The sequence below is a fragment of the Bubalus kerabau genome, chromosome 4, assembly GCF_029407905.1.
Source record: "Bubalus kerabau isolate K-KA32 ecotype Philippines breed swamp buffalo chromosome 4, PCC_UOA_SB_1v2, whole genome shotgun sequence".
Classification (NCBI taxonomy): Eukaryota; Metazoa; Chordata; class Mammalia; order Artiodactyla; family Bovidae; genus Bubalus; species Bubalus kerabau.
This window is the reverse complement of record NC_073627.1, coordinates 73,166,090-73,174,277: the sequence shown is the minus strand read 5'-3', so window position 1 is coordinate 73,174,277 and position 8,188 is coordinate 73,166,090.

Here is an 8,188-nt window from a genome sequence, read left to right as displayed (position 1 = left end):
TGATGTGAAAACATGCCCAAGACATGTCAAGGGTTCAGGACGGGGAAGGTGCAGAAAAAGATGTATGGCATGAATTCACACACACAATTTTGGTATTTATCACACCCACTCTTACATGTATGTAAATGTGCAGTAAAGGGACCAGAGAGAGCCCAGCCTGACCTGGGCTGGCGGTGGGGACTCAGGGGACAAAGGCAGATAAGGCAGGGGCTCACAGTTGACTCGTCCTTGGCTGGAAATCTTTTAGAATGAGAATGCAGTAATGCACTTGAAGGAAAAAAGCCAGGCAGCGTCAGTGATGGATTGCACGATGCAATTGTGCCTGGTGGCAGAGAAGGGATGACGTGACCCCGGGGTTGGGTCCCGCCCTGAGGCTCCAATCAGCCTCCTGATGCGGGGCCTCATTTGCCGCCCCCCATTTCAGCCCATTTCCTCTCCAGATAGCGCCCCCCCACCACCAGGTTATCAGCGGCTGCCTCGCGGGGAGGCCAGCCCTGCACCACACCTTTAATGTGCCGTCAGCAGGCTTATCGTCCCTGCAGGGAGGGAGGCCAGCGGGAGGTCCAGGGACCAGACGCGGCTGGTGGATCGTGACCAAGCCCCTCCCCTGGCAAAGGCCGGCATCCTAATGGGCTGGGGGTTGGGAGCCGAACTTCCCACCACCAGCGTCTCCTCCCTCCATGGCTCGGACATCCCCATGACAGTCTTCAAGCCTCAGGAGCCCTCTCTCTTTTTTTGATGTGGACCATTCCTTTCTAAGTCTTTATTGAATTTGTTACAATATTGTTTCTGTTTTATGTTTTGGTTTTTTGGTCTCAAGGTGCGTGGGATCTTAGCTCCCCCACCAGGGATCTACCCGCACCCCCTGCACTGTAAGATAAAGTCTTAACCACTGAACCGCCAGGGACATCCTCATCTCTTTCTGCTGCTGCTGCTGCTAAGTCGCTTCAGTCGTGTCCAACTCTGTGCGACCCCATAGACGGCAGCCCACCAGGCTCCCCCGTCCCTGGGATTCTCCAGGCAAGAACACTGGAGTGGGTTGCCATTTCCTTCTCCAATGCATGAAAGTGAAAAGCGAAAGTGACGTCGCTCAGTCGTGTCCGACTCTTAGCGACCCCACGGACTGCAGCCCGCCAGTGGTAACAGTAATGTCACCAGAATGGATTGCACGCCCTCCATGGGCCTGCTGCTGTGCTGGGTGGTGGGTCTGCTTTTTTGCTTCTTAATCTTTCTACCCAACAGGGAGGAAGCTCTAGAGATATTAAGTGACTAAGGTCTCCAACAAATACAAGGCAGAACCAGGATCTGAATGCAGGCCACTGAATACGCATCAGCCGGGAAAGCAGGGGGTCCCAGTGGATCTCATCAGCTCCAGCCCTGGTCTCCCCCAGGGGCCTGGACCCTAGAAGTGGCTCCCCTTAGCTTTGTCAGTGAGAGAGGGACCCTCTCCATTGGGGGTGACTCATGTGAATGCCATTACCCTTGAGCCCCACTAATTGAGACCTGTGTCTCCTGGCTTTTTGAGGGACTCAGTGAGGTGGAAGGTGCACTTCATGGGATCAGATCCCCGCCTGGCAAGGCCTCTCTGAACCCCTGAGACTCCAGGCAAAACAGCACCCAGGTGAACTGCGAGAAGAGACAGAGCAGACGGGGGAGGTGGATGCAGAGAGCCTGATGGGGACACAGGTGGCAGCTGCCCACGGCTGGAGGCACCTGCAGAGTGTTTTCCACAGTGGAGTTGGGGTGGGGGTGGTCGATGGCCGAGTGGGGCTTCATCTCTGTGGGGACTCTTTCTGAGCTGAACACTGATCTTGCTGACTCAGATTCACCCAGCACACATGGCATGAGCACTGACTGGGTGCCTGGAGCTAGGTACTCGGCACGCATCATTCCAATGGTGAAAACACCGTAAGAAGACTCAGGTGAGGAAACCGAGGCCCAGGGGAGTGGGTGGCTTGCTCAGATTTACATGGTTTAGACTTCCAGCCCAGTCCCCTTCCGCTTCTCCTCAGCTGGTGACGTTTGCAGGACGGCAGACCCAGCTGCTTGCAGCACAACTGCCTCTGGATAAACTGTGCGGAAAACAGGCAGCTGGATGAGAAAGGACTTGAGCATGAAAGATATCAGAATTCCAATCTGGGTTTTCCCAGCAAATTTTCTTGAGTCAGTGTGATCTTCTCAATATTAGGCTGGACCATATGAAACTGCCATTTTTGTTGGTCAAAATAATTGAATATTAGCAATTTTGTGTGGTTTATCCTAAGAGTATTTAAGGAAAAAAAAAAATTCTGGAGACAGGGGGCTGGAGGAAATGACCCTTGTCTGGCTCAGGAGTCTATGATTTGTCCCTTGAGTTTAACTGCAAGTATGATTAGCCTTCCTGGGACAATGGCTGTGACCCAATATTTCCTACACTCACGAGAGGTGACAAACACATGGTCTTGGACAAGTCCCTTCCCCCTGTGGCCGGTGAGTCCTAATGCTGATGTGCTGTGGGTTGATGTCCTTGTTCCCTGGGAGTGGGGTTGGTGTGGGACCGGTGGTGGGCAATCTACCCACTGACACAGAAACCCTCAACCCTCTCTTCCACCTTCTCTCTGAGTTCCTGAAGCCCCACAAGAATTCCTGCACCCAGGCTCATGTAAGGGCTTGGTGGGAATTCCAGTGGGCTTCAATCTAGGACTCTGGAGTGAGGCGGGGCTCTGGAGCTGACTCACCTGGATTAACATCCCGGTGGGGTCACTTCCCAGGTGGGGAGTGCCCCAGGTATGGCATTTACCCCTCTCTGCTCCATACCTGGGTTTCCCCAGCCACAGAATCTGGACAATGCCCGTGCCTGCCTCCAGGGCTGGGGGAGGGCGAGGGCGGTGGTGTCTGTAACATGCCTGGGAGACGCTAGCAGTACTGGCATTATTGCCCCTGCAGGCAGCGGGCATTCGTTACACACCCCGTGAGGAGCCAGGACTGGTCCAGAGGCCTGTGGCAGCCTCCCTTAGCTTTCCTCTTCGCTTCACCCCCGCCCTTGTCCCGGCTGCATCGTTGGTGGTCCTGGGCCCACCGCAGCACTGAATCCCTGCGATAACTCTGGGGTCACAGGGGTCAGCCTGCGGCCAGCAGCTGCTCAGGCCTCCGGATCTCTCCACGCTCCCTGCTGATTGGGGGCTGAACTGGAGGCTCGAGAATCTCTGAGAAGTTGGTGTAAACACTGAGATGGACACGACAGCATCCGTCGCAAATCTGGATGAGCTGGGAAGCGTCCTTCTCTCTGCTGGGGGAGCCACAGGCCTGGGGGACTGGAATCCTTCCACAGGCCTGGAAGGCAGCATCTGATCCTAGGAGGACCTGATCTAGGGACCCAGTGCTGCGGGTACCATGTGCAGATGGTAGAGTAAGTGGTAAGCCACCTCTGAGGCCCCCTTTCCTGAAACACTGCCCCTCTGGCTCACTTACTCCTGATAATCCCCATATACGTCTTTGCAATCATGGGACCACTGTGAACTTCGGTCTCTTCCGCAAATGGAGGATAATGCCTCCTCTTGCTTGGCCTGGAATGTTTGTGAACACTGGACTGTGCAGTGCCCAGCGCAGGGCCTAGACACAGAAAAGCACTCAGGACCAGTTAGCACCTTCCCACTTTGAGTTCTCCCCTCTCCAAAAGCCCTTTCCTAAGATGCTAAGATCCCTGGGAGAGAGGCAGGCTGGTCTATGACATCTATCAGTGAAGGAAAATGAAGAATTACAGAACTCTGAAGCCAGAAGACCTCTGCCAATCTGGGCAAGCCCAGTCACAGTTCCCTCAAAAAGGCTGCAGGACTCGTGGTCAGCAGGGTCAGTCAGGCCCTCCATTCACCAAGTCTGCGCTCTTGGAGCAGGCTCTCAACCTCCTGAACCTCAGCATCCAGGTCTTAACGTGCAGGTAATAAGGACATCCGCTCCACTGACCCCACATTCATAAGGTAAGATACAAGGGACTCCCCTGGCAGTCCAGGGGTAAGACGTTGCCTTCCAAAGCAGGGAGTGCAGCTTCAAGCCCTGATCAGATAGCTAAGATCCCATATGCCTCAGGGCCAAAAAACCAAAACATAAAACTGAAACAATGTAACAAGTTCAATAAAGATATTTTAAAAGATCTTTTTAAAAAATGTCATTAAAAAAACAAAAACAAAAACAAGTGAGGTACAAGAAAATTTCTCACTAATTATTTGCATTGCTTTCAGAAGCTCAAGTAGCTAAGTGTTTCCCCAAGTTAGCTGGGGACCAGACTCACCTAGCCTGATCCCCACGCCTCCTCCCTTCCCTGGTCTAGCAAGGCAGCCAGTCTGGGGTCTAGACCTAGCAACCCAGGGCTCCAGCACTGTAAGTCCTAATTCAGTACTAGGAGCTGTTGTGTAGGAACTGCTCGCTGTGGGCCACACCCTCCACTTTCATCCCCAGAGTACAGAGGCCCAGAGCAGACAGGCCCCAACCTACCTTTCCAGTCTTCCCATGGGCAGCATGTGCCACGCACGATGCAAACTCAAGGGATACACAGAGTCAGTCACCGCCCCTGCCTATGAGGGGAATATGACTAAATTATAATCAAAACCTCAAAGTAATGGGGACCATTGTCTGTTAAGTGTCTCCTATGTCCAAATACTTACTACACCTTTGGAATTTGATTCTATTCCTTAAGTCTATCCTTATGAAGTTGGTCCTATTCTTGTGCCCATTATATGGATGAGAAAACTGAGGACAAATCCCCAGCTGAGACTGGATCACAACTTAGGTCCTTCTGACACCAAAATTCTTGCTCTTGTTCTTACCATTCTTCCTAAATATCCTCCCCATTAGTCTTGTGGATTAAATCCCTACTCCAAGCACACCTTCCAACCTCTTGTAGCTCTAAACACTGGAGCTGGTCCATTTGGTCCCTGTGAAACACTGCCTTGTCTCCTACATGTGAGCCTCTCACCGCCAATGCTGAACAGTTCTCCAGGGCAGGGCTGCCTCGACTTTCCTCTGAACAGTCCTGCCAGCTTCTGACTCAGGTGTCAGCCAGGCCCCAGGTGACCCCGATCTGAGTCACAATGGTGACACAGAAGGTCAACTTGCAGCCCCCTGGTGAGCATCCTTCCCCTGAGGGCTGTACCGCTTCCATTTCTGGCCTCTCCCTCCAATTCCCACTCGAAATCCATGACACCAAGTGGGGAATCCATGTCTACAGCATTGCCCTGCCCTAACCAGTTAGAAATCCCATAATTAATCAGTTGATTGATTAATTAATACATAAAAGAGAGGGAGAAAGGAAGAGGGAGATTCTGACCCATTAGGCCTGAGGGAGCCCACCCTGACTGGTAGAAATTGCCAGGAGGTGTCTGGAACATCTGCAAACCACAAAAGTGAGTGTAAGCTCCCCGAGAGCAGCCAGTGTGTTTCTTGCCGCGTCCCTGGCCTAGAACAGGGCTTGGCATACAGTTACTGCTCAGTGTCTTAAATAATCGTCATTCTTCCTGTTTGCTCTGGTCCCTCTGGCTCCTCCTCCCTCCCCATCACCCCACCTGGCTTCCCAGTGTCCCTCACACAACCTCGTTCTCCCCACCGCCCCCACCTCTAATCTCCCCTGTACCAGACTCAGGGTCCCAGCCCCATTGCCCCAGCCTCCACCTGCCTGAGAGGGTTGGAGAGTCAGGAAGTAATTGCTTAGTAAGTGATCAATACATTGGCATCTTCAGATACTTAAAACTTTGATTTTTAACAAAATTTTTGTTTTATACTGGAGTATAGCCTATTAACAACGTTGTGACAGTTTCAGGTGGACAGCAAAGAGACTCAGCCACACACATACATGTATCCATTCTCTCTCAAGCTCCCCTCCCATCCAGGCTGTCACATAACACTGAGCAGAGTTCCCCGTATGGTAGGTCCTTGTTGGTGATCCATTTAAAATACAGCAGGGCGTACATGTCAATCTCAAACTCCCTAACTATCCCTCCTCCCCCCTCCCCACCCGATCCTTCCCCACTAACAACCATATATTCGTTCTCTATCTGAAAACATTTTGATCACTTTAATTTTGATCTCCTCTCTTGGTCAGGACTGTTCATAACCATCTGTTTAAAGACCTACATTTACTTTTCACTCTTTCTCCACACATGCCTTAAAGTAAGCCCCAAACTACTTCAGATCAGCTTCCTCCAGCAGACTCTCCCCTTTACCCTGTAAAATTAAGCTTCCCTTGCTTCTCTCTAGATTTGCCCATGGGCCTCCATAGTTCATGCTTTCAAACTGCAATTCCTCTGCATATTCTCAAATCAACTCACTTTCACTGTGTGTGTGTGTGTGTGTGTGTGTGTGTGTGTGTGTGTGTGTTTTAAGTAAGTTGCAAATAAGAGGTGGCAAGACACGCCAGGAAGGGAAAACAAAGGGACTAGAAAATTTCCAGCTAAAAATCAGGACTGAATTTCCAGTACCTGCCTTAGGCAGGCTAGAGGGTGGGTGGGGACTGCAGGGTGTAAGAACTCTGGAGCCAGTGAGACCCCCACATTTCTTTTTTTTTTCTTTTTTAACTTTGCAATATTGTATTGGTTTTGCCATATATCAAAATGAATCCACCACAGGTAAACATGTGTTCCCCATCCTGAACCCTCCTCCTTCTTCCCTCCCCATACCATCCCTCTGGGTCGTCCCAGTGCACCAGCCCCAAGCATCCAGTATCGTGCATCGAACCTGGACTGGAGACTCGTTTCATATCTGATATTATACATATTTCAATACCATTCTCCCAAATCATCCCACCCTCTCCCTCTCCCACAGAGTCCAAAAGATTGTTCTATACATCAGTGTCTCTTTTGCTGTCTCGCATACAGGGTTATTGTTACCATCTTTCTAAATTCCATATATATGCGTTAGTATACTGTATTGGTGTTTTTCTTTCTGGCTTACTTCACTCTGTATAATAGGCTCCAGTTTCATCCACCTCATTAGAACTGATTCAAATGTATTCTTTTTAATGGCTGAGTAATACTCCATTGTGTATATGTACCACAGCTTTCTTATCCATTCATCTGCTGATGGACATCTAGGTTGCTTCCACATCCTGGCTATTATAAACAGTGCTGCGATGAACATTGGGGTACATGTGTCTCTTTCCCTTCTGGTTTCCTCAGTGTGTATGCCCAGCAGTGGGATTGCTGGATCATAAGGCAGTTCTATTTCCAGTTTTTTAAGGAATCTCCACACTGTTCTCCGTAGTGGCTGTACTAGTTTGCATTCCCACCAACAGTGTAAGAGGGTTCCCTTTTCTCCACACTCTTTCCAGCATTTATTGCTTGTAGACTTTTGGATTGCAGCCATTCTGACTGGCGTGAAATGGTACCTCATAGTGGTTTTGATTTGCATTTCTCTGATAATGAGTGATGTTGAGCATCTTTTCATGTGTTTGTTAGCCATCTGTATGTCTTCTCTGGAGAAATGTCTATTTAGTTCTTTGGCCCATTTTTTGATTGGGTCATTTATTTTTCTGGAGTTGAGCTGTAGGAGTTGCTTGTATATTTTTGAGATTAGTTGTTTGTCAGTTGCTTCATTTGCTATTATTTTCTCCCATTCTGAAGGCTGTCTTTTCACCTTGCTAATAGTTTCCTTTGTTGTGCAGAAGCTTTTAAGTTTAATTAGGTCCCATTTGTTTTTTTTTTTTTTTTTGCTTTTATTTCCAATATTCTGGGAGGTGGGTCATAGAGGATCCTGCTGTGATTTTACCTATGTTCTCCTCTAGGAGTTTTATAGTTTCTGGTCTTACGTTTAGATCTTTAATCCATTTTGAGTTTATTTTTGTGTATGGTGTTAGAAAGTGTTCTAGTTTCATTCTTTTACAAGTGGTTGACCAGTTTTCCCAGCACCACTTGTTAAAGAGATTGTCTTTAATCCATTGTATATTCTTGCCTCCTTTGTCAAAGATAAGGTGTCCATATGTGCGTGGATTATCTCTGGGCTTTCTATTTTGTTCCATTGATCTGTATTTCTGTCTTTGTGCCAGTACCATATTGTCTTGATGACTGTGGCTTTGTAGTAGAGCCTGAAGTCAGGCAGGTTGATTCCTCCAGTTCCCTTCTTCTTTCTCAAGATAGCTTTGGCTATTCGAGGTTTTTTGTATTTCCATACAAATTGTGAAATTATTTGTTCTAGCTCTGTGAAGAATACAGTTGGTAGCTTG